Genomic DNA, 27,643 nt, shown 5'->3' on the forward strand with positions numbered 1-27,643 from the left:
CAGCTCAGAGCCTGGAACCTGCTTCGGATTCTGTGTCTCTTCTCTCTCTCTGCCCCTCCCCCCACTCACACTCTGTCTGTCTCTCTTTCTCAAAAAATAAATAAACATTAAAAATTTTTTTTTTGATAAAAAAAGAAAATGGCAAGAGTTCATTAGTTTTTATGGCTGAATAATATTCCATTGTGTATGTGTGCATGTATATGTATACGTGTGTGTGTGTGTATCATTTCTTCTTTATCCACTCATCTATCAGTGGACACTTGGGTTGCTTCCATAACTTGAGTCTTGTAAATAATGCTGTGATAAACATAGGGGTACATATATCCTTTTGAATTAGTGTTTTTCTATTTTTTTGGTAAATACCCAGTAGTGTGATTACTGGATCTTAGGGTAATTGTATTTTTTATTTCTTGAAGAACTTCCATTCTCTTTTCCACAGTGACTGCACCAGTTTGCATTCCCACCAACAATGCACAAGAGTTCCTTTTTTTTCCACATCCTCACCAATACTTGTAACTTCTTGTGTTTTTGGTTTTAGCTACTCTGACAGGCGTGAGGCAATATCCTTATACTTCTGATTTGCGTTTCCCAAATGATGAGTGATGCTGATCATCTTTTCATGTGTCTCTTAGCCATCTGGATATCTTCTTTGGAGAGATGTCTTTTCGTGTCTTCTGCCAATTTTTAAATTGGATTATTTGTTTTTTGGATATTGAGTTGTTTAAGGTCTTTATATATTTTGGATACTAACCCTTTAACAGATATGTCATTTGCATGTATCTTCTCGCATCTAGTAGATTGTCTTTTAATTTTCTTGGTTCTTTCCTTTGCTGTACAGAAGCTTTTAATTTTGATATAGTCTCCATAGTTTATTTTGGCTTTTATTTCCCTTGCCTCAGGAGACGTACCTAGAAAAAATGTTGCTACAACCAATGTTAGAGGAAATAATTTAAGTCAGTAAAAGATAAGGACCCTGATATTACTTGTATTCAATATAGAATAGAATAGAGATCCTACCAGAGATCCTAGCCAGCAGAATAAGGTGGGGGGTGGGGTCATAAAAGAAAAGGTGTAGGAATGGAGATGAAGAAAAAAACGCTGTCATTATTGACAAATGATACGTAGAAAATTTCCAGAACTCTATGGCTAAATTCCTAGAATTAACTAGAGAGTTTAGCAAGGTTTTTGGATGCAAAATTAGTATAGGTAAGCCAATTAAATTTCTGTAGACCAGCCACAACAACAACAACAACAACAAGACAGAGAATATAATTTTAAGAACAATTTATTGTGAAATAATTAGCATCCTACATAGCCATGCTCTACTTTTTCAAAACTAAGTTGACACTGGTACAATAATGTTAACTAACCTATGCCTTTATTTGGATTTTCCCAGTTTTTCTACTTACACCCTTTGTCTACTTCAGGATCAAATCCAGGTAGCTGTATCTATTTAATCCTAATCCAGTTTGCAGCTATTCCTTGGTCTTTTCTATTTAGGGCCCTGTCACTTTTGGAGAGTAATGGTGAGGTCTTTTGGAGACTGGACCTCATGATTTTATCATACAACATGACATTACTAGTAGTGTTAACCTCGACCAGTTGGTGAAGGTGGTATCTGCTGGATTTCTCCCTGGTAGTTACTATAGTAAATGTAATTTTAAAATTACACAGTTTACAATATAGAATGTAATATACAACACAATATAAATAACATTTGGATAAATCTTAACAAATAATGTCTATGACCTTTATTGAGAAAACTATAAACTTCTGTTGAACATTAACTATGATCCAATTAAATAGAAACGCCCTATTAATGTATTGGGAGACTAAAGTTTGCAAAGATGTTAATACTCTTAATGCACTTAGAATCAGATTCCTATCAGATTTGGGGGGTTTTAACATTACTGCTACTCACGCTATTATTATTTTTATTGTTGTTGTTATTTTGGTGATACCTAACATTATAATTCTGGACTTGAAAGATGCTCAACATCACTCATTATCAGGAAAATGCAAATCAAAAGTACAACAAGGTATCACCTCACACCTGTTAGAATGGCTAAAATCAAAAACAAAATAAATAACCAGTGTAAGGAAGTGGAGAAAAAGGAACCCTTGTGCACTTGTTGGTAGGAATGCAAACTAGTGCAGCCACTGTGGAAAACAGTAAGGAAGTTCCTCAAAAAGTTAAAAATAGAATTACCCTAAGATCCAGTAACCACACTAGTAGGTATTTACCCAAAGAATACAAAAACACTAATTCGAAGGGGTACATGTACTTGTATGTTTATAGCAGCATTATTTTTCAAGAACCAAATTATGGAAGCAGCCCACATGTTCACTGATAGATGAATGGATAAAGAAGTGTGTGTGTGTGTGTGTGTGTGTGTGTGTGTGTATACATATATATGTATATATATATAATGGAATATTATTCAGCCATAAAAAGGAATGAAATCTTTCCATTTGCAACAACATGGATAGAGCTAGAGAGTACACTGCTAAGCGAAATAAGTCAGAGAAATACAAATACCACATGATTTCACTCATGTACAAAATTTAAGAAACAAAACATATGAAGAAAGGGAAGAAAGAGAAGAGACAAACCAAGACATAGACTCTTAATTATAGAAAACAAACTGATGGTTACCAGAGGGGAGAGAGATGGGGCATGGGGCAAATAGTGATGGGATTAAGGAGTACCCTTGTCATGATGAGCACCAAGTGATGTATGGAGTTGTTGACTCACTATATTGTACACCTGAAACTAATAGAATACTATGTTAAATATACTAGAATTAAAAACTTAATAAACAAATAAATGAAAAGAAAGAAAAGAAAATGTTATGTGATTATGTTCACAGTTGTAAAAAAGACATTAGAATTCTATAGAAAATTATATTTTAAAAGGTCAATCAATAGAATATTGGTGTAAAAAATTTTTTAAAGAAGATGATCCAAAAATTACAAAGATACTCCTGAAGAACAAAGTGTTTTTCCTCCTTATTTAATAATAATATAAAACTAATAATTAAACCAACGTGTTGTATAAGGATATAAAAGTTGGTCATTGGAAAGAATAGAAAATTCAGAAACAGATCCATCTATATATAGAACTCAGATTTCTTTTTTTTGTAATTAATTTTTTTTTTACATTTATTTATTTTTGAGAAACAGAGTGAGACAAAGTGTGAGCGGGGGAGGGGCAGAGAGAGAAGGAGACACAGAATCCAAAGCAGGCTCCAGGCTCTGAGCAAGCAGTCAGCACAGAGCCTGATGCGGGGCTCGAACCCACGAACTGCGAGATCATGACCTGAGCCGAAGTGGGACGCTCAACCCAGGTGCCCCTAGAACTCAGATTTCTGAGAGAACTGGTATTGTAGATCAGTGGGGAGAGATAGATTTTTCAGTAGATGATGCTGAGGCAAGAGATTGCTCAGATGAAGGAGAATAATACTGGGTTCCTATCTCACATCATATACAAGATGGGAAATGGTTAAACTACAACTTTTAAATTAATTATAAGTAAACTTAAAGGTAAAATTTGAAGCAGAACTCAGGAAAGAAGTTGAAGAAAAAAAACAAAACTACCAAAGAAATGAAAACATAATTGGAAGGAGTGCAAGAAAAAAGATGGTACAGTAAAATAGTGAGGTCATAGAGATTAGAAATGAGAGAACTGAACCAAGTCAAATACACAGTCAAAGAATGACATAACACCTTGAGATTTTTTTTTTTTAATTTTTTTTTTCAACGTTTATTTATTTTTGGGACAGAGAGAGACAGAGCATGAACGGGGGAGGGGCAGAGAGAGAGGGAGACACAGAATCGGAAACAGGCTCCAGGCTCTGAGCCATCAGCCCAGAGCCTGACGCAGGGCTCGAACTCGGGGACCGCGAGATCGTGACCTGGCTGAAGTCGGATGCTTAACCGACTGCGCCACCCAGGTGCCCCTAACACCTTGAGATTTAAAATATTCGTGCTTGTAATAGGCCAGAACTGCATCATTTATTAACTTTTCTCATCCTGCTGAGTTTTGTACCAGAAATCATGAAGTGATCTATAAATTATTGTAATGATGTATATACTGATAACTCAATTGCTCAATCACTGGTTGAAAGCAAAGAATGGAAACCACTTGACTTGCAGAGGGATTTATTATCACTTTGTCAGTTCAGGGAAGTTTATCAAGAAAGCTTAACTAATAAGACTTGCCAAATGATGATTAAAACCTATTACTAGTTTACAGAGACACCTTGTCCGACCCAAAATAGTTAGAAAGCGTTGTTTAGAAACACTATTAGTTTTAATACATATTCTCCAATATACAGTAAGATTTTAGAGAAATTTTTTGTCTTAACATATGTCTGAAATGTATTTTTTATCAAAACCTTCCAGCTATAAATGTAGATCACTCAATCTAAGTAAAATGATTGTCATTTAATCTAATTGACAAAGCTAGTCTTCAGTTTCAAGTTTATCTTTCAAATCAGACTTCCTCTGTGGGTAAGAGTCCAACTTGACTTTTCAGCTCAAATAAATATGTTAATGTATGTCTCCATGACGACGATCACACAGCTGAATTCTAATTCTAATATAGATAAATAGATAAGGCACAGAGCCTTACTATGCGTTGCCTGGAGACAGTAAGATACTGCTGCCTTCAATATTTCTTTGCTTTGTGTTTGCTGAAGTCTTCCAAAGTTGCGATGATTCTTTTACAATAATAAGGATACAGAAGATGTACGGTCCTTAAGTGAAAATGCCCTCACTACTCCTTCATTCTGCTATATATCTGAACTTATAATATACTAGCACAGGCCCACATACTCCATTTCTTTTTTTTTTTTTTTTTAATTTTTTTTTTCAATGTTTATTTATTTTTGGGACAGAGAGAGACAGAGCATGAACGGGGGAGGGGCAGAGAGAGAGGGAGACACAGAATCGGAAACAGGCTCCAGGCTCTGAGCCATCAGCCCAGAGCCCGACGCGGGGCTCGAACTCACGGACCGCGTACATACTCCATTTCTTAATAAAATATATGTTACTTGTATATATACACGATGAGGGAAGAACAAATCCTTGTATTGCCTCGATTAAAGGGAGGATTTCTATGTTTGACATCCTGGAGAGTTTTTATATTCCAGGGAAATGCACTAGATAGGATTAGTGAGTAGTATGCATTTCTTTTGTAAAGTGGGAAAAATGACTGTGAAGGAGGGGAAGAGGAAATGAGAAAGAGACTGACCTTAGCTGCAGGTACATTTCCAGAAAGATCAGTAGTAGAAAAGATGGAAGCTGAAGATCTGGAATTTGATTGCCTTAACACTGTGTGCACATATCTCTTGGGAAGTCTTCGTGTAGCCTCAGTGTACCTCAGTTTGTCGACTGCTGATACAGAAGACAGGCAGAGAGGATCCATTATATATATAATTGTACACACAATACCCAAGCTAATGAAGCAAAACTAATGCTTAGAGATTAAGCTTTTCTGAAATAAAAGACAACTGGAATCTGAAGATTGAAAGGGCATAGTGTGTGACTGGGCCTTTTTTAGTAAAGTTGCTGGACTTCAGAAGTCAAGAAAGATTTTGATGGGGAGCCAGGCAATAGGTCAAGTTATTTATAAGGCAGGAAATTATGTTGGCTTCCGATTTCATTCAGTGCAAGATTTCATACGATGGAATATACTTAAAAGATTTTCAAGAAAAGAATAGGTAAGAAAGAACTGATCTGTTTCTCAAGAAATAGGAAAGAATCGTGACTTTCCAGTAGTCTCATCATTGATAGAAAGGATCTGAGACAACATGTTTGAGAAAGTCAACTGCATAAATATACTTGTTTTGCTACTGGTTTGACTTCTTAAACATAAGAATGAAGCCATAAGTTTTCATGATACCAGTCTCCAAAAGTTAGTTCATGATAAGGTAGAATCTTAGACATCAACTTTGCTGATACTATACTATGAGTGGTATTATCAAAAATCTTCCCCAGAAAGATTTATTTGCTTTTTTCTAGGCAAAATAAATCAAATCTGTAAAAGACCTTGTATGCTTAAGTTAGGAAAAGTCCAAATATGTTTATGTTGGTGAGGAAATAAAAAATATACCACCACTGTCAGTTTGGAACAAAACTACATAGTTTGTGAGCTGTGGTAAAAAATAAGTATCCTGCATTCCTTTTTGAAAAGCCATCTGAAGAAGTAAAACATATATATTTTTTCAGTTGTAAAGAGGTTTAGTGTCTAAACCAAGTTTTCTACTGCCTATATACTCTGGTATTTCTCTTCATGACTTCTGTGGTTGACAGCAACAGATGACTAAAATGGAAGTCTGCAATAAGTTTATCTGCAAGAGAGCTGACGGTGCTCTTTGCTCCTGATACTACAGCCAGGGTATTGGACATTTGAGCTGTGAATTGGGTTCTTCAGTTTGATTACCCAGAGGATGGCAACTCACATTCACAGAGCAGATAGACCTGCCAAGTAGATGATGAAGGTTTATTAATTTTACTTCTCTCAGAAGTAAAAAGGATGGTGTAGCAACTTCTTGAGAATAAAGTGCCTATGAAGGAAATAAAAATCAATCCAGAAAAACTTAAGGATATCTAGAGGAAAAAATTAATAAATAACTAGAGTCATTTTTAGCCTAAGATCAGCAATTAAGAAAGAGCTCAAAGGTATTTTGTTTTCTACCTCATTCATATATGATGAATGATGAAGAATCATTTGATTTGAGTAAGTTACCTTTACCCAAATGTGTTATGTCTTTTGGTCTTGCTGTGAAACCATGAATAAGATTTCTTCAGAAAACGTAGAAAGAATTGACCAAAGAATTGCTAATGAGTTAGGGCTCTGTGTCTCGCAATTGACTAGGTAGAATTCAGAGCTTATTTCAATGAGAAAATGTCCATTCTTCAGTAAGGTAGAAAGAGACCAGAAGCAAAAGAAGAGTGCAAGCTGGCCAGTGGTATTAATAATGAAGAAAGGGAAGAGGAGGAGAAAGAGTGAAACAGATGAAGGGGAAATTGGAAGAAAAAGTGGTAAAAACAAAAGGCCTCAAACTGAGTCTGCTCCTAATACTGATGAGGCACAGAAAATCAAATCACAGAAACCAAGTAATGATACATTTTAAGTGAATAAGAAAACAGTGTTTACTGATGAAGGGAAGTTGGTTCACCATTGACCACCAATGTAGAAATGTATTGTGAAAGATACCAAGGAAGAGGATCATACCAATACCAACCTTAATAAAGCAAAAGAAAGGTTTTGGGTTGAGGATAAATTTGACTAAGGAAAGTATATGAAGAAAGCTAAGGCAAAGCATATGGAGAAAAGACTTTAAAAAAGAGAAGCCAAGAAGATGGTGGAGAAGAAGGACCCTGAACTCATCCTGTCCCACATTTACAACTAGATACCATCCACATCCAAGACAATAAACTGGAGGGTGATCTGAAGACTGATGGAACTGTGTGCACAGATAGGGCAGAGAAATGGGCCCTCATAACAGAGACATAAGGAACACTAATCCCCATAGTATTTGGCTTTAAAAGCCAGAGAGGCTGAATTTCAGGAGTTTGTAAAACCAGTGGGACTTGGAACCTGGAATTTCAGTAGTCAGTGGACTCAGTGGATGAGCTAAGAGGGTGAGTGGTAGTTGGGTCTCCACCCTTAAAGAGATAGCAGCCTGCATAGAGAGGCAGCATAAAAACAGTTAACACAAAGCCAGGGGCAAAGAGGAGACAGATCTGTTTATACTGATTTTAGAGCATGTTGGGGGACATCTTTGAAAACGAGGGAGCTGGCAGACACCATTTTCCCCCCTGCATAAACACAGCCATCTGTGAGAGGCAGTGCTGCACAGACAACAGGTACCTAACCTGCTAGCAGCGGGCCACACCCATGAATTCTCCTGAGGACTCACCCACTCCACGCCTGCTGCCTGGACCCTGGGCTCAGGGCAAATATTGTTTAAGCCCTGTGAGTACCCTGCCCAGCCGCTGATGCACAGCTGCCGGTGTGCATTTGTATCCAGCCACTGCACCATGCCCGGCCTCATCGCCTCACCCCCACCCCGCCCAGCTGCTCTGGTGCACAGACCCCAGCTGCTACAGCACTTCAGGAGATTCAGCATTGGACTAGTGGCCCAGTGTAAATTTTGCTAACATCACTGCTCTACTCCCAAGTTCCCTGACAGGTAGAACCCCTCAGAGCTGGCCTGCCTGGGTCCTACTAACACCACAGAGAGCAAGAACAGCCACAACTGGTAGAGAGTCAGTGCAAACGAGTGCACTGAAAGGAAAAGTGACTCAGACACAACAGCAGGGTGTAAACAACGTACATAGGATACTCTTCTAAAATGCCAGGTTCTGGTGAACAGGGAACATTACACTGCAGGGCAATCCAGGACCTCTTCTTCATAAAATCACTACTTTCAAGAGTAGAAGGCATAGCTGACTTTCTTAACACACAGAAACAGAAGGAGAGGCAGACAGAATGAGACAGAGAAAATTATCCCAAATGAAAGAACAGGACAAGGCCACGGCCAGAGATCTAAGCAAAACAGATATGAGTAACATGACTGACAGAATTTAAAGCAGTGATCATAAGGATAGCCACTGGACTTGAGAAAAGAGTGGAAGATATGAGTGAAACCCAGAGATAAGGAATAACATAGCAAAAATAAAGAGCTCAAATAACAAAATGAGAAACACGCTTAATGGAATGAACATCAGGATGGAAGAAGCAGAGGAACGTATTAGTGACCTAGAAGACAGGGTAATGGAAAGTAATCCAGATGAACAAAAGAGAGAAAAAAGAATTATGCAAAATGAGAATGGACTTAGGGAACTTAGTGACTCCATCAGACATAATAACATTTGTATTACAGGAGTCCCAGAAGAAGAGGATAGACAAAAGGAGGCAGAAAATTTAATTGAAGAAATAATAGCTGAAAATTTCCCTAATTTTGGGAAAGAAACAGATATCCAGATCCAGGAGGCACTGAGAATGCCCATCAAATTCAACAAAAGCAGACCCACATCAAGACATAGTGTCATTAAATTGGCAAAATACAATGTACATAAAAATATTAAAAATCAGCAAGACAAAAGAAGTCAGTAACTGGCAAGGGAAAAAGCATAAGGCTAGCAGGAGAGTTTTCAACAGAAACTTGGCAAGCCAGAAGGGAATGACATGATGTATTCAAAGTGCTGAACGGGGGAAATCTGTAGCCAAGAATACTCCATCCAGCAAGGCTATCATTCAGAATAGAAGGAAAGGTGAAAAGTTTCCCAGACAAACAAAAACTAAAGGAGTTTGTGACCCTTAAACCAGCCCTGCAAGAAATATTAAAGGGGACTCTTTGAGTGGAAAGGAAAGGCCAAAAGTGATAGTATAAGGATGGGAAATGCAAAAGTAGTAAAAGTGAATATTTCTGTAAAAAAATGAACCAAGGAACCCACACAGAACAAAAGGATATAATATATAATAGCATATACCTAAAACACAGGGAAGGGAGGAGAAAAGAACAGGTTCTTTATAGATTGCTATGTGCAGAAGAGGTTATTATGTACAAACCTGATTGTAATCGTATATCAAAAGCCACTAATAAACATGCAAAGAATAAAAAAAAGAAATCCAAATATATCACTAAAGAAAATCTGCAAAACATGAGAGACATGAAAATATCAGAGAAGATCTTCAGAAACAATCATAAAACAAGTAATAAAATGGCAATAAATGCATACCTATCAATAATTACTTTGAATAGAAATGGACTAAACACTCCAGTCAGAAGACATAGTGGTGACAAAATGAATTAAAAAAAAAAAATCTCATCTATATGTTGTTTATAAGAGACTCATTTTACACCTAAAGACACGTGCAGATTTCAAGTGAGGGGTTCGAGAAACATTTGTCATTCAAATGGATGTTAAAGCTGGAGTAGCAATACTTATATGAGACCAAATAAATTTTAAAAGTAAGACTGTAACAAGAGAAAAAGACACTTATATATATAATAATAAAGGACAATCCAACAAAAAGATAGAACAATTATAAATATTTATGCACCCAACATAGAAGCACACAAATACATAAAAGACTTAATCACAGACATAAATAAATGAATTAATAATTCAATAATAGTAGGGGACTTTAACACCCCACTTACATCAACGGACAGATCATCAAAACAGAAAATCAACTAGGAGACAATGTCTCTGAATGGCACACTGGAACAGATGGATTTAACAGATAATTCAGAACATTCAACCCTAAGACAGCAGACACGTTCTTTCAACTGCACATGGAGCATTCTCCAGAATAGCTCACATATTAGCCCACAAAACAAGCCTAAACAAATTCAGGAGGACTTAAGTCATACATACTATGCACCTTTTCTGACCACAGTGTTATGAAACTAGAAGTCAACCACAAGAAAAAAGTCTGGAAAGACCACAAATAAATGGAGTTTAAATAACACGCTAATAATCAATGAATGGGTCAGCCAGGAGATAAAAGAAGACATAAAAAAGTACGTGGAAATAAATGAAAATGACCACATAATGGTCCAAAACCTTTAGGATGCAGCAAAAGCACTTCAAGAGAAAAGTTTATACCAATACAGTCCTACCTCAAGAAGCAAGAAAAATCTCAAACAACCTAACCTTGCACCTATAGGAGCTAGAAAGAGAACAAACAAAACCTAAAGTCATCAGAAGGAAGGAAATTATAATAAAGATTAGAGCAGAAATAACTGATATTAAAAACTAAAAAAAACAAAAAACAAAAAACAAAAAAAAAAACAACCTAGTAGAATGGATCAATGAAATGAGCTGGTTCTTTAAAAAAAATCAATAAAATTGATATACCTCTGGCCAGTCTTACCAAGAACAAAAGAGAAAGGATTCAAATAACACAAATGACAGAGGAGAAATGACCAAGACCACAGAAATACAAATAATTATAAGAGAATATTATGAAAAACTAAATGCCAAAAAATTGGACAACCTAGAAGAAATGGATAAATTTCTAGAAGCATATAAATTACTAAAACTGAACCAGGAAGAAATAGAAAATTTGAACAGACCAATAATCACCAAAGAAATTGAATCAGTAAATAAAAAACTCCCAACAAACAAAAGTCCAGGTGGCTTCACAGGTGAATTCTACTAAACATTTAAAGAGTTAATACCTAATTCTTCTCAAAGCTATTACAAAAAATAGGAAAGGAAGGGAAACTTCCACATTCATCTATGAGGCCAGCATTATCCTAATACCAAAAGTGAATAAAGACACCACTAAAAAAAGAGCTACAGGCCAATATCCCTGATGAACACGATGTAAAAACCCTCAGTAAAATGCTAGCAAACTGAATCTAAAAATACACTTAAAAAAACTATCACAATCAAATGGGATTTATTTCTGGGTTGTAAGGATGGTTCGATATTCACAAATCAATCAAGGTGATATACCACATCAATTAGAATAAGGATAAAAACCCTATGATCATTTCAGTAGATGCAGAAAAAGCATTTGACAAAGTACAACATCCATTCATGGTAAAAGCCCTCAACAAAGTAGGTTTAGGGGGAACATATTTCAGGATTGTAAAGGCCATATATAAAAAACCATAGCTAACATCATCCTCAATAGGGAAAAACTGAGAGCTTTTCCCCTAAAATCAGGAACAAGATAAGGATGACCACTCTTACCACTTTTATTCAACATAGTACTGGAAGTCCTAGTCCCAGCAAACAGAGCAAAAAGAATAAAAAGCATCCAAATTGATATGGAAGAAGTAAAACTTTCACTATTTGCAGTTGACATGATAGTATAGTATATAGAGAGAGAAAATTTAAAAGACTCTACCAATTTGTGTAGAACTGATACACAAATTCAGTAAAACTGCAGGATACAGAATCAGCTACAGAAATATGTTGCATTTCTATACACCAATAATGAAGCAGCAGAAAGAGAAATTACGAAAACAATCCTATTTACAGTTGCACTGCAAATAATAAGAAACCTAGGAATATATGAATTTTCACCAAACAGGTGAAGGACTGTACTTTGAAAACTACAAAACACTGATGAAGGAAATTGAAGATGACTCAAAAAAACAGAAAAACATTCCATGCTCATGAATTGGAAGAACAAATGTTGTTAAAATGTCTATACTACCCAAAGCAATCTACACATTTAATGCAACGCCTATCAAAATACCATCAACATTTTTAAGAATTAGAACAAACAATACTAACATTTGTATGGAACCACAAAAGGTCCTGAATACCTAAAGCAGTCTTGAAAAAGAAAAGCAAAGCTGAAGGCATCATAATTCCAGACTTGAAGTGGTATTAATAAGCTGTAATGATCAAAACAGTATGATACTGGCACAAAAATAAACACATAGATCAATATAACAGAGTAGAAAACCCAGAAATAAATCCACAGCTATCTGGTAATTAATCTTCAACAAAGCAAGAAAAAATATCCAGTGGGAAAAAGGACAGTCTCTTTAACAAGTGGTGTTGGGAAAACTGGACCACTTTCTTATACCATACACAAAAATAAATACAAAATGGATTGAAGATATAAATGTCAGACCTGAAACCATAAAAATCCTGGAAGAGAACACAGGCATTAACTTCTTCGACATTGGCTGAAACAGCTTTTTTCCAGGTATGTCTCCTGAGACAAGGGAAATGAAAGCAAAAGTAAACAGTTGGACGCACCAAAATAAAAAGCTTCCACATAGTGAAGAAAACAGTCAGCAAAAGTAAAAGGCAACCTACAGAATGGGAGAAGATACTTGCATATGACATATCCAATAAAGGCTTAGTATCCAAAATATAATAAAGAACTGATATAGCTCAACACCCTGAAACCAAAGAATGCAATTAAAAAATAGGCAGAAGATGTGAACTGACATTTCTCCAAAGCAGACATCTAGATGCCCCAAAAATACATGAAAAGATACTCATCATCACTCATCATCAGGGAAATGCAGATCAAAACTACAATAACATATCTCCTCATACCTGTCAGAATGGCTAAAATCAAAAACACAAGATACAACAGGTGTTGGCAAGGACGTGTAGAAAAAGGAACCTTTGTGCACTGTTGGTGGGAATGCAAACTAGGGGTAGCCACTCTGGCAAATAGTATGGAAGTTCCTCAAAAAGTTAAAAATAGAACTACCCTATGATCCAGTAATTGCACTAGTATGTATTTACTCAAGAATACAAAAACACTAATTCTAAAGGTACATGCACCTGTCTGCTTATAGCAGCATTATTTACAAGAGCCAAATTATGGAAATAGCCTGCCTGTCCATTGATAGATGAATGGACAAAGAAGATGTGGTGTATATATACAATGGAATATTACTCATCCATAAAAACGAACAAAATCTTGCCATTTGGAACAACAGGTATGGAGGTAGAGAGTATAATGCTAAGTGAAATAAGTCAGAGAAAGATAAATACCACATGATTCACTCATATGTGAAATATTAGAAACAAAACAACAAAGGAAAAAAGATAAACCAAGAAACAACTTTTTTTTTTTTTTTATTTTAGAGAGCGTGAGTGTGGGAGAGGGGCAGAGGATTTTAGAGAGAGTGTGTGTGAGTGTGGGAGAGGGGCAGAGGAAAGAGAGTGAGAGATTGAGAATCATTAGCAGGTTCCACGCTGAGCGTGGAGCCTGATGCGGGGCTCAATCCTAGGATCGCAGGATCATGACCCAAGCCAAAACCAAGAGTCAGATGCTCAATCAACTGAGCCACCCAGGCACCCCGAAATAGACTCTTAATTATAGAAAACAAACTGATGGTTACCAGAGGGGAGGTGGGTGGGGAGGTGGGTTAAGTAGGTCATGGGGATTAAAGAGTGCAGTTGTCATGATGAGTACCGGCTGTTGTATGGAATTGTTGAATCATTATGTGGTATATCCAAAACTGATATAACATTATGTTAACTGACTGGGTTTAAAATAAAAACTTAAAAATAAAAGGAAAGCCAAGAGGGATACCTTTAGGGTTGGTGTGATGAGGAGGAAGAATTTGATCCATTCACCTCAAATCCTGATAAATACAAATGCCTGAAGAATCAGATAGTGAAGATATGGAAAATGAAATTATGGATACCAGAAAGAAGCAAAGAATGGGGAAAAGGAATAATTCTGAAGTGGAAGAAGTGAAACAAGTTGCAATAGAAAGAAGGCCAACAGAGAAACCTAAGAGCCTCTGGATACAGGTCTGTCTTTGGCAGAGGACAAAAAACTGTTACATCTTCTCAAAACTCAAAGCTAAATACTTCTTGCTTTATTCTTCCTGAAATCCTTTGTCATGATTATATGGGTCAGAAGTCAAAAAAGAGTTGGCTTTGGAATAGTTAGGTAACAAAGAGTCTGTGCTTAAAAGATCTAGACTCTAGACAACCCTAGACAGAAATGATTATATATCTAACCCCCTTCTTGACCTATCACAGAATATATTCAAAATGAGAGTGGATTAAAGAAATTTCCTTATCCCATTTCCAGCATGTATGCATTTGGACTCTATCTACTTCTTTATTTTACTGCCAACTTGTAGAATTCTTGTCACATTTTTAGAAATTCTTATCTTAATATAAAGAATGTACTATGTACTATTAAACAGAATTGCTCAGAATTTTGATTTTTTTAATATTTCCAAATAATGGTGGAGTCCTAATAAATAATGAGTATTTTTGAATTGAGATTATTAATAATAATCCTATTTTCCATTTTTAAAAATATACAATAATTAAGAATACATTAGACAAATGACCTGCAAAATATGTACATTGGAAACAATAAAACATTACTGAAAATTAAGGAAGACTTGAATAAGTGAAGGGAGATGACATGTTCATGGATTGGACTCTCATTTAGAGGACAGTTCTCCCCAAACTGATCTATAGATTGAACATAATACCTACCATATTCACACAGGCTTTTTAAATAAAATTGGCAAGGCGATTCTAAAAGCTATATGGAGATGTCAAAGATTGAGAATATCCAAAACAATCATAAAATCATAGCTGGAGGCCTTGACTTCATAACATAACTATGCACTACAGTAACCAAAACAGTGTGGTACTGCTATGAGGATCAACAAACAGATAAATGTAGCTGAAGAGAGAGGCCAGAATAGACCCACAGTTATTTTGTCATTTGATTTCAAAGATTTAAAGCAACCCAATGGAAAGGAAGGTTCTTCAAGAAATAGTGCTGGAACAACTGTATATCCATATGGAAAAAAAAATCTTAATTCCTACCTTTCACCATGCACAGAAATTAATTTGAGATGGATTATATTACTAAGTATAAAAGGTACAACCATAAGGTTTTTAGCAAAAAAAATCAGGCACTACTTTATGACTTTGGTGGTCATGTAATACTACTTATCAATAAAATGAAACAAAGTACTAATACCTACAACAACATGGATAAATCTCATTATACTAACTGAAGTCTCATACAAAAGAATATATACAGTACAATACTACTCCACTTTTATGAAGTGCTAGAGCTAACAACTTTTATGAAGGAAAAGAATAGATTGGTTGTGTCTGGGGAGTGGGGGAGGAATTGACTGGGAAGGATTATGAAGGAACTTTCTTTGAGGTAATGGTAATGGTTTGGATTACAAGGCATATGCATTTGTAGAAACTTATGGAATGATACACTTAAGATTGGTACATTTTATTTTATGTAAATTTTACTTCAAAAGAAAGAAAAAAGAGCTTTAAAAACATCACAGGGAGAGAGGCACCTGGGTTGCTCAGTCTGTTAAGTAACCAACTTGATTTTGGCTCAAGTCATGATCTCCCAGTTCCTGAGATGGAGTCCCACATTGGGCTCTGCACTGACAGCGCAGAGCCTGCTTGAGATGCTCTCTTTCTCTTCTCTCTGCCCCTCCCTCATGCGTGCTCTCTCTCTCTCTATCTTTCGCTCTCTCTTTCTCTCTTAAAATAAATAACCAAACACTAAAATAAAACGATCACAAGGAGATACTATTTTATATCCACCAGATAGGCAAAAGTGTTGGAAAGGAAGTAGAGCATCCTGACCTCTCTCACCCTTGCCAGTGGTAGTGTTAATTGTATCAACCATATAAAGCAGCTTGTCATTATCTAATAACTCGAGCATATACCAACCAGACAATTCCGTTATGAGGCATAGAAACTCTTGTAAATGTATACAGAGAATATATATTACAATATTCCTGGAAAACTGCAAAGAACTCAAGTATCCATTAGCAGAAGGCATAAATTGTCCTATATTCAAACATACCATCATGGATAAATCACATGAGCATATAAGAATACTCATAAGATGATTCCAACCAATATAATTTCACCCAAAATCTTTAAAAATTACATATGTTGACTAGGGATACATTTCTTATAGGGGAAAGGAAAGACAACAAATTTAGTATATATATAGGATGAAGACATGGCAAGGAGGATTAGAATAGGAATGAAAAAGGCCATGAAGGCGACTTCAAAGTTACTAGTAATGTTTTATTCCCTAAAGTGGCTAGTGGGAAAAGTGCTTATTTTATTATTTTTCTTTATAACTTACACATTAACATATTATTTGCTATATATTGAATATTTAATAATTTCATGAGAAAATATACATTTTAAAGTTAAATAATCTAAGAATTTTTCATTAGCAACAATATAACATGCAAAAATTAAGAAGTGAGCCATTTATTCAGATATTTATCAAATGCCTGTACACAGCCTGGTTAGGGATGTGACATTAGTTAAGTCCTCATTTGGAGGCTACCATTTTGATAGCTGTATCTTAAAAATGAATTTAAAAGCCACTGAAATCTAAAGTGATTATAATCTTACACAGGACCAGCTTTAACCTCACTCCCCTAATCCTACTCCAGGGGATTTCTGAAGACATGCTTTTATGAATTGTAATGTCAGTTGAATTCATCATTGACCAGTCATAAATATACCTTATATTCAGGTCATGGAGAATCTCTCCCATAATTTATTTTCTTGAAACTTAGCTATGATAAAAGTTGTCAGGATGCTGTGGCTAACACGTAGATCTTACTGTTCTTTTGTTGAATCTTAAACATTTTTGAGGGATTTATAGATTTTTCATTTCAACATTTCCTGCAAAGTCTGTGAATATTTTTTATTAAATCAACTTCCAGAAACTAAAGGTTGTACTCTGTAGCTCTAACGTGGTCCTGAGTTTGTAGCTTAAAATTAAAAGGCCTTACCCCCAACCCTTTATTCTTTATAAGTATTCAAACATTCCTTTGGATGCCAAATAATAAATTCATAGTGCTACATATCCAGCAAGATGACAGTCTGGTTGCCTATATGAAGTACTTAAATATACCCAATTGCAATTCCAAAGCCTTATTGCTTCATTTATCACAGGAAGTGCCAGAGTTCTGAAATATTTTGTAAGAAAGCTACTCTACTTGCATGAATTCTCATAGGAATGACCAAGAATATTATGCCAATTCAGTCCTAAGTATTGAAGTTAGGATTCTAAGGAACGTTTAATAGTATGATTTATTTTCTTTCTTAAACTTTATAAGGCACAAAACAAGATCCTATCCTTTCATATTGCTTTTTATTTTTAAAGCATCTGAGTGATGATAAAAATCTCAGTTTAAGAACTGTCAGATGATTTATGATATTTCATTTATTTTTCAAAGGATTGGGGTGTCACCAGTAAGCCTATTAGAATTGTAGGTTTAAAGTTCTTCAATTTTGAAAAAGACCAGCTGCATAAACAAGTGTGTTAGCTTTGTAATTTAATTCTGTGTAATTTTTTTTAATACTTCAAAGTACCAAAAGGAAGCAGTTCTTCTTAGGTCATAAATACTTGTTTATGTCATTATGATCTCAAACTTTCAAATAGATTTCAAGTTCTACTTTTTACAATATTAATATGTTTTTATTGCATTCTTTAAAACCTCAAGACATTTCTCCCTTTGTCAACCTAAATCTGCCTTTCTTCATGGGCTGACACCAACTGAAGTGGAATGTAGATAAAGTGGAGGAAGATTACTTTTAAAAAATTGGAATTCTGTAGTCATGGATAGACAATCTAATAACCATCTTTGAGAATGCACATCTTAAAGCTATTTTTATTAAACTTCTAATTTTGGGATAACTGTAAATTCACATTTAGTTATAAGAAATAATAGGTACCCCCATGTAATCTTTACACATTTTCCCAAAATGGTAACATCTAGAATACCATGCAGATGATACTTTTCAAATACATGATACAATTCAAATCTTACTCAGATTTCTCTAGTTTTACTTGAACTCATTTGCATAGGTATACATTTAGTTTCTATGAACTTGTTATCACATGGTGTAACTTCTTGTATCTACCACAGTCAAGATATAGTCAAGGTATAGAACAGTTCCATTACAAGGATTCTTCATGTTGCCCTTTTATAACCACAGTCACCTACCCTATTTCCCCATCTCTAAACCCTGGCAGCCACTAATTTGTTCTCTATTTCTACAATTTTTTTCATTTCAATGCTATATAAATGGAATTTTAGAGTAAATAATCTTTTGGGATTGACTTTTTATTTAGCATCATTCCCTTGATATTCATCCAAGTTATTGCATGTATCAGTAGTTTTCTTCCTTTTTATTGTTGAGTGGTATTTCATCAAAATCATCTTTGATTTTTAGTTTTCACACACATGCACACACATCAAATGATAAGAGGTGATTAACATAGTTCAAAAGTTTTTTTTTTTAATGTTGCAATTAACCTATTAAAGTTATAGCTAAGTTTTTAGTGTCCTTTTAGTCATTTAGATCGGATTCATCTCTGTCTTCTCATACAAAGACCAGACGAATTGCTACCTGTATACTGCAGATATATTTCCAGTAGGAAGAACAAAAGAAAGAGAGATCATTCTGTGTCCTGTGAATAACTTATTTTAATAGAAACTGGCAAGATAGGAGAAAATACACACACGTATACATATATGCATGTAGGAATTCCTGTTATTTATGGCAACAAATGGATGGATGGATGGGTCTGGAGAACATTATGCTAAGTGAAATAAGTCAAAGAGAGGAAGACAAATATGGAATCTTTGTCTACTCGTAAACAAAGTAGAAAGTAGAAAAATGGCTGCCAGGGATTGTAGGGGTATAGCATTGACATTTGCTGAAAGAGTAGAAAACTTAAATGTTTGCATCAGAAAAAAGGGGGTGGGGTTACATATATGAAGTGATAATGTGTTAACTGACTTGATGGGGAGATCCTTTCACAATTACATTGTATACTTTAAATGTCTTGTAATTTTATTTGCCAGTTATACCTCAGAGCTTGAAACATAACATTTGTGATGTCTTAAATGCTTTCATTGAAAGAATCTTCTGGTGGTTCACATATTATCTTACATTTTATTTATCCTAGAAGACCTTTTTTCACCAGCAAGACGTTTCAAATAGCTTTTTAAGGACAGAACATGTATCTAAGCAAGCTGTTCAGTGTGTTCACTAAATAAGAAGTGGAAAAGTGCTAGATATTGCACCTTTAATGACACTGTGAGACACATTGTATTCAGGGATTTTTAATAAAATTTTATACTTTTTTTGCAAACCTTTACTAAATAGAGAAATGTTCTTATCTGAAATAATAATGACACCCACCTTTTTGACCTGCCAAGAGAATTACTTTCTCTTACCCAGTTAAACTTTATATTGATTTAATGTAGCTGAGAAGTATGAATCATAATTGACATATTCTATTTATTTCTCAGTTCAGATTTTTTAAATTATGAAAATTTCTATTTGCTGGGGCCATGTTACTACTCTAAAATTTTGATACTTTTTGTAGTGATTCCCTTGTATGTTTTCAATTCTAGAATATATGAAATCTTAGTCTTGATTTTTGATAGGAGAGATACTTTGAATACAATAGCTTAAGTTTTAACTCTGTTAATTTAGAATTGGCTTAAGAAAAACAGGGTTTAGGGGCACCTGGGTGGCTCAGTCAGTTAAGCAACTGACTTCGGCTCAGGTCATGATCTCACGGTTCGTGGGTTCAAGCCCCGCATCGGGCTCTGTGCTGACAGCTCGGAGCCTGGAGCCTGCTTCAGATTCCGTGTCTCCTTCTCTCTCGGCCCCTCCCCGACTTGTGCTCTGTCTCTGTCTCTCTCTCTCTCTCTCTCTCTCTCTCTCTCTCTCAAAAATAAATAAAATGTAAAAAAAAAAAAAGAAAAAAAAGAAAAAAAAAGAAAAACAGGGTTTACACAAAAAGTCTTTAAAAGATACTTTAAAAATTATATTTTATTAAGAATACTCTGGGTGAAAGAATAATGTGTTTCCAAAAATCTAAGTATATTTTACAGAAATACAACTGAAGATTCTGTTTAAACCAATGATTTTCAAAGGGGAATGCTATATTACTACTAAAAGATAAAGTTCCTCTCTGCTCCCTTTGTAAGATATGATTCTCCCTCCAACATATTACCAAACCCATGCTGAGAATATTTCATACTGAATAGATACTTTTGTCAGTCTGATCAGATTTGGAAGTGCCTACCGCTGTCTTCTGTATCTTTGTCTCTTTTCCCACCTGTGTTTATAGGAGGCTGGAAGGGGAGAAAAGGATGTTTTGATATTACCAGATTCTTCTACACATACTGGAGATACACGTACTGGAGAACTAGAGGAATCTGGGCATTTGCTGAAGCATAGTCCTCTAGTCTCTTCTTAAGCAACCATCAGCTCTTGCCTTCATTAACACTAATGTTCTTCATCTTGCTCTCTAGAGATTCCTTACTGCCTGTTATCTGTGACCACTTTAAATATGATCTTTCCTCTTTCCTGTGCCTATAGCCTCAGTTGAATCTTCTTTTCCACCCTTGTACATTGTAACTGTGCTCTAGGAAAGCCTTAAGTCTTTCTGTATCCAGTGTGTCCGCATGGGTAGACTACAGAGAGCTCCAGGACCTTGCTTCTCCAAAAGTGCTTAGTTGAACCTAGGGAGCCTCAAAAACTAATGGGAAAGAAGATCAAGCCAGGCACACTGTGACTAAGAGTAAATATGCCATTTATTCTGCCATTACCTTTATTTGGGCATGAAGACAGTTTCAGAAATCTCTTTGCATCCCTGTTGTTATATGTACCATAGTTGTGTGGCTATATTGTGCTGTGGCTATCAAAATTAGAGGGAGATATGTAACATATTTTTAGATTCAAGGCTGTGGTCCATGATGGTTACTATGACTGCATGTGGCCTTCATGATATACAAATACTGCTTTTTGTTTTTCTCCTAAATTTGATAATTCAATTACATTTTCTAAGAATTTGAAGAAAGTCAACAGATTTTATTTTCTTGACATTTTGAGACGTCACATAGTAAAAATATCAGATAATTTTTGTGCATTGATGTGGTTGTCACAGTTTCAGATTTGCTTTCTAAGGCCTACTTTAAAATAGTCTTTAATAGGGGCACCTGGGTGGCTTAGTTGGTTAAGCGTCCGACTTCAGCTCAGGTCATGATCTCATGGTTCATGGGTTCAAACTCCATGTCAGGCTCTGTGCTGACAGCTCAGAGGCTCGAGCCTGCTTTGGATTCTGTGTCTCCCTCTCTCTCTGCCCCTCCCCTGCTCACTCGCTGTCTCTCTCAGAAATAAATAAACATTAAAAAAATTTTTTTAAAATAATTAAGTAAATAAAATGCTTTTTAATAGATATGACTTCCCAGAGTGTAAATTTCATAAGTGAAGTTTCTTGGTCATAAAATTTATTTTGGCTGTATCAAGTGATAGGATCTTTCTTTTAGAAAGTGCTTGGGCAGACTAAATTTTAGTATTAGTTGTTTGAAATAACATTTTCACATTTCACTATGCACTCCATATTAATTATTTTATTTGCAGGGTGTCTGCAATTAATTAGGACACCTAGAACAGCTACATTTTTTTTTTCCTATTTTGCTGTTTCTTAGAGTTTTAGAACACATGTGTTTAAGAGCAGCTCCAAATTGAGAACTTTATTGTGCATACTTCTTACTATTAGGGTAATATTAAATGGAACAATGTACATGTAAAAAGAAGAGCACCTTCTTGAATGCATCAGAACAGCTTGGGTTCTACTCCAACACTGTAAATTAACCAGACCTAGGAGATATATATAGAATATTCCACTTAGCAAGAGCAGAATATACATTCTTCTCAATGCATATGAATCATTCTCCAGGATTTCCCAAATATCCTTCTGTTACTTATTTCTAATTCTATTGTAGTCAGAGAACATACTTTGTTGGGCTATAAAACAAGGCCCAGTGAATGAATGTGAAAAGGATGGAAATCATACAAAGTATGAACACAATAGAATACAATCAGAAATAAGACTGCTTCGGATTCTGTGTCTCCCTCTCTCTCTGCCCCTCCCCCACTCACACTCTGTCTCTCTCTGTCTCTCAAAAAAATGAGTAAACATTAAAAAAAATTAAAAAGAAATAAGGAACAGAAGGATATTTGGGAAACCCACAAACATGTGGAAATTAAACAACACATTCCTAAATAGCCAGTGGGTTAAAGAAGAAATCACAAGGGAAATTAGAAAATACCATGGTATAAATTAACCTGACATACAACATATCAAAATTTATAGGATTCAGCTAAAGAAAGCAGTGTTTAGAAATGTATAGCTATAAATGTCTACGTTTTTAAAAAAGATCACAAATCAGTAATTGAATCTTTCACCATAAGAACCTAGAAAAAGAAGAGCAAACCAAACCAAAGCAAACAGAGAAAATAAATAAAGGTTAAAGCATAAATTTAAAAACTAGAGAATAAAAAGTAGAGAAAATCAATGAAAGCAAAGGTTGGTTCTTTAAAAGATCAATAAAGCAGACAAACCTTTAGACTGACCAAAAAAAATAGAGAACATTCAAGTTACTAAGAGCAGCAATGAAAGGGAGTCCATTACTACCGATCTTACAGAAATAAAAAAAAAAAAATTATAAAGGAACACTAGAAATGATTGTATGCCAAATGTTATCTGGTGGTTTAGATGAAATGGACAAATTCCCAAAAAGACAAAAACTACCAAAACTAACTCAAGAAGTAGAAAACCTGAACTTATAACAAGTGATTGAATTATATTTAATAAGTTCCCACAGAGAAAAAAAAGACTCAGTCCACATGGTTTTCCTTGTGAATTCTATCAAAGATAAAGAAAAATTAGTATCAGTGCTTTACAAAGTCTTCTAAAAATTAGAAGAGGACAAAATACTTCCCAATTCATTCTGTTAGGCCAGTATATCCTGATGCCAAAACAAAGATAACACAAAAAAAACTACAGACCAATATTCCTTATGAAAACAGATGCAAAAATTGTCAACAAAATACTAGCAAACCAAACCTAGTAACATATAAAGAGGATTATAAACAAAGGCTCAGTTGGTTAAGCCTCCAACTCTTGATTTTGACTCAGATCATGAAGCCACAGTTTGTAAGATTGGTCTCCATGTGGGGCTCTATACTGACAGCAAAAGCGTACTTGTGATTCTCACTCTCCCTCTCTCTCTCTCTCCCTACCCTGCTCTCACTCTCTCTCTCAAAATAAATAAATAAACATTTTTTAAAAATAAAAAAAAAGGGGCGCCTGGGTGGCGCAGTCGGTTAAGCGTCCGACTTCAGCCAGGTCACGATCTCGCGGTCTGTGAGTTCGAGCCCCGCGTCGGGCTCTGGGCTGATGGCTCGGAGCCTGGAGCCTGCTTCCGATTCTGTGTCTCCCTCTCTCTCTGACCCTCCCCCGTTCATGCTCTGTCTCTCTCTGTCCCAAAAATAAATAAAAAACGTTGAGAAAAAAATTTGTTTAAAAAATAAAAAAAAAAAGGTCAAATGGGATATATATCAGAAATGCAAGATTGGTTTAACATATGACAATCAATCAATGTAATATATCATATTACTAAAATTAAAAAGCCACCTGATCATCATTTAATAGACACAGAAAAAGCATTTGACAAAATCAATGTTCCTTTTATGATGAAAATACTCAACAACATAGAAATATGAGGGAACTACAAAAACTCCACAGTTAACATCACACCTACCAGTGAAAGACTGAAAGCTTTCCTCCTAAGATCAGGAAGAACATAAAGATGTGTTCTCTTGCAACTTGTATTCAACATTGCATTAGAGCTTCTAACCAGGGCATTTAGGCAAAGAAAAGGGGTAAAAAAGCATCCTAAGTGGAAAAGAAGTAGTAAAACTTTCTGTATTTGAAGACGGCATAATCTTGTTTATAGAAAACCTTAAGGAATCAACTGAAAAAACTGTTAGAATTAATGAATGAGTTTAGCAAGGCTAAAAGATACACAATCAGTATAAAAATCAATTGTATTTGTATACACTAGCAATGAACAGTCCAAAAGTGAAATTAAGAAAACTGTTATAATAGCATCAAAAAGAATAAATACTTAACAGTAAGTTTAACCAAAGAAATACAAGACTTACACACCAAAGTTTAAAAACATTGTTGTTAGAGGGGTGCCTGGGTGGCTCAGTCGGTTAAGTGTCCGACTTCAGCTCAGATCATGATCTCACATCTCATGAGTTCGAGCCCCATGTCGGGCTCTGTGCTGACAGCTCAGAGCCTGGAGCCTTCTTTGGATTCTGTGTCTCCCTCTCTTCTCTCTGCCCCTCCCCCGCTTGCACTCTGTCTCTCTCAAAAATAAATAAATGTTAAAAAAAATTAAAAACGTCGTTAGAAAGTAAAGATAAACAAATTGAAAGACATCTTACGGTTTTTAGATTGAAGTATAGTTGATATACAGTATTACGTTAGATTCAGTTGTATAACATATGCTCACCATGATAAGTATAGTTACCATCCGTCACCATAAAAGTTACTACAGTATTATTGACTATATTCCCTATGCTGTACTTTTCATCCCCATGACTTATTTATTTTACAACTGGACGTTTGTACCTCTTAATCCCCTTGAATTGGGAGACTTAACATTATTAAGATGGCAATACCCCGAAATTAATCAACAGATTGAATGCAATCTCTATGAAATCCCAGCTGCCATTTTTTTTTTTTTTTCTGTAGAAGTTGCCATGCTGATCCTAAAATTCATATGGAAATGCAGGGGACTCATAATAGCCAAACCAATCTTAAAAAAGAAAACAAAGGAAGACTCACACTTCTCAATTTCAAAACTTACTATAAAGATAGAATAAACAAGATAGGGTAGTATCAACAAAAGGATAGATATATAGATCAATGGAATAGAATTGAGAGTCCAAAATAAACCCTTACATCTATGGTAAATTGATTTTCAACAAGAGTGCCAAGACAATTCAATGGGGGAAAATAGTCTTATCCACCAGTGTCCTGGAATAACTGGGTATCCACAGGAAAGAGAATGAAAGAGGACTATATTCAGAACTTAACTCAAAATGGAGCAAAGATCTATGTAAGAGCTAAAACTGAAACTATATAGAACTCTGGAAGGAAAGCATCTTTAGGACCTTGGATTAGGCGATAGTTTCTTAGTTTGACATGAATAGCAGGAGCAATAAAAGAAAAGTAGGTAAGTTCAAAATTAAAACTTTTATGCTTCAAAGGATACCTTCAAGATAGTGAAAAGACATCTCACAGAATGGGAGAAAGTCATATATTCTGCTAAGGGACTTTGCACTGAGAGTATATAAAGTACTCTTACAGTTCAATAACAAAAAGAAATCCCAGTGTTAAAATGAGCATAGGAGTTAAATATTTCTCCAAGAAAGATATACAAATTGCCCGTGAGCACCTGAAAAGGTGTTCAACGTCATAATCATCAGAGAATAGTGACTCTAGTCACTTCATACCCATTAGGATGGCTTATAATAAAAAAAAAATGGGCAAAGGTTTAGTAAGAATATGTAGAAATTAGAAACCTCATATATTACTGATGGGTTTGTAAATGGACAGCTACTTTGGAAAAGTCTGGCTATTCCTCAAAAGATTAAGCAAAGTTGCCCTGTAACCCAGGCTATATCTATATAGAATATACACATTCCACTCCAAGTATATACCCAAGAGAAATGAATATGTCTACACAAAAACTTGTACACAAATGTTCATAGAAGCATTATTCATAATGGCCCAAAAGTGGAGACAACCCAAACATCCATCAACTGATAACTAGTAAACAAAACGTGGCACATCTATATACTGGAACACTATTTGGGAACAAAAAGGAATGACTGGTGCGTTCTGTAACATTATGCCAAGTGAAAGAAGTCAGACACAAAAAGGCCACATATTGTATGAATCCACTTGAAAATTTCAGAATAGGTGAATCTGTAGAGACAAAAAGCAGGTGAAGGATTTCCAGGGACAAGCAGGGTGACTGCTAATGGGTATGAGGTTTCTTTTTAGGGTGATGGGATATTCTGGAATTGGATGGTAGTGATAGTTGTATAACTTTGTGAATATACTATAAAACAACCAAATTGTACACTTTAAAAGCATGAATTTTATGGCATGTGAATTATATCACAGTAAACAAAGTTTATATCACAAATACAGTAAATTTCACAAATTTACTATATCACAAGTACTAGTAAACAAAATGCTAGTAAACAAAATAAATGTTAACTGAGCTCCTCCTAGGCATTCTGTTACTGTGCCAGATGTTTAGGGTACCAAACGAACACAAAGGGATATGACCCCAACCTTCTAGAACTTCTTTTCCATTGAGGGTGCTTGACATTATCTGAGTAAAATTACAGTTGTTGTAAGTGCTCTGAGGGAAAAGGTACAGGATTCACGGAGATTATTAATAGGAGTATCTGAGCCAGACTAGGTCAGACAGTTCTAAAGAGTTGATATTGCCTTCAGATCGGAAGACTGAATCCAAGCTATCAAGAAGAAAAGAAGCACCACAGGGAAGGGAACCAGCGTGTGTCAAGACTCTGCTGCCAGAGCCACACTGTGTCCAGGACACCGAAAGAAAGCTAGTGTGGCTGGGACACAGAAAGTGATGGGGCGCCTGGGTGGCGCAGTCGGTTAAGCGTCCGACTTCAGCCAGGTCACGATCTCGCGGTCCGTGAGTTCGAGCCCCGCGTCGGGCTCTGGGCTGATGGCTCAGAACCTGGAGCCTGTTTCCGATTCTGTGTCTCCCTCTCTCTCTGCCCCTCCCCCATTCATGCTCTGTCTCTCTCTGTCCCAAAAAAATAAATAAACGTTAAAAAAAAAATTAAAAAAAAAAAAAAAAAGAAAGTGAGGGGGGAGGGTGCAAGATGAAACTGAGAAGCAGGCTGAGACTGGACTGTGCAAAACCTCACAGACGTGCTAGAGCTTCTCATGGTTTCCATTCTGGGATCACATGTTCTTATTTATGTTTTGAAAACACGACTGTGGCCATGTTGGTTAGAGAAGGAGCAGGGTTGGAAACAGCTACAAGAGTGTTCAATTCAGTGGTCTCTGAGGGAATGATACAGCAACTGGCACCTCATAGTTGGCAGGGGAGATGAGGAGAAATGGATGTATCTAAAGGCTTTTTAGGAGATAAAAGTGACACAATTTGGTGAAAGCCTCGATCTGGCAAGTGAGGGAGAGAGGTGTAAGGCAGGATTC

The 27,643-nt window shown here is 35.7% G+C and overlaps 1 protein-coding gene and 1 pseudogene across 6 annotated transcripts in view; both read left to right on the plus strand.

The window, feature by feature from the left end:
• The window catches only part of ZNF438 (zinc finger protein 438), a 172,767-nt gene that overhangs the window by 92,069 nt on the left and 53,055 nt on the right, over positions 1-27,643 (plus strand). The gene's annotated exons all lie outside the window — the stretch shown is intronic.
• Positions 5,814-8,533, plus strand: LOC121014553 (probable ATP-dependent RNA helicase DDX10; annotated as a pseudogene).

The sequence above is a fragment of the Herpailurus yagouaroundi genome, unplaced genomic scaffold, assembly GCF_014898765.1.
Source record: "Herpailurus yagouaroundi ecotype Mexico unplaced genomic scaffold, PumYag 203, whole genome shotgun sequence".
NCBI classification, from domain to species: Eukaryota; Metazoa; Chordata; class Mammalia; order Carnivora; family Felidae; genus Herpailurus; species Herpailurus yagouaroundi.